General features: G+C 36.7%; 1 protein-coding gene across 1 annotated transcript in view; it reads right to left on the bottom strand.

The window, feature by feature from the left end:
* LOC116004603 (auxin efflux carrier component 3-like) overlaps window positions 1-130 on the bottom strand; it is a 5,653-nt gene extending 5,523 nt beyond the window's left edge. The window contains exon 1 of the mRNA XM_031244717.1: window positions 31-130. The gene's annotated coding sequence lies outside the window, so the exon portion shown is untranslated. The remainder of the gene's footprint in view (window positions 1-30) is intronic.
* Between the last annotated feature and the right edge of the window lie 369 nt (window positions 131-499).

The following is a 499-nucleotide window of genomic DNA, read 5'->3' as shown; positions in this document are numbered from 1 at the left end:
GGGGGGGGGGGGGGGGGGGGGGGGGGAGAGAGAGAGAGAGAGAGAGAGAGAGAGAGTGGAGTGGTGGGGAATGGAAGAAAGAGAGATTAGTTCAGAGTGTAAATGCAGAAGACATATATATAGGTGGGGAAGACGTAGTCATGAGGGGTGGTGAATGATATGAACTCAAATATATACTTGGACCTGAAAGAATTTGGGGACCATATATTATATTATGTCTATATTTTAATTTTATTTATATGGTTTAATAATTCACTCTAGGTTAAGAAACTCCATGATTAAATATGCAATACAATCTAGTGTGCACTTAGAAGATTTAATGCGACGAAGTCACTAAAGAGGGTATGGGCAATATAAGAGGTTTACCTTACATTCTGTATTTACAGTCGAGTTTTGTTTACATGTACAGAAATTGTTAACTCTAAGTACATATTAATTGAAGGTACATAACTTTTGTATTAGGTTTCACAATGCAATATAAACTATATGATCTGGTATA

This window comes from Ipomoea triloba, chromosome 14, assembly GCF_003576645.1.
Source record: "Ipomoea triloba cultivar NCNSP0323 chromosome 14, ASM357664v1".
In the NCBI taxonomy this organism is placed as follows: domain Eukaryota; kingdom Viridiplantae; phylum Streptophyta; class Magnoliopsida; order Solanales; family Convolvulaceae; genus Ipomoea; species Ipomoea triloba.
The sequence above is the reverse complement of the archived record's forward strand: the minus strand, read 5'-3'. Positions and strand labels throughout refer to the sequence as shown.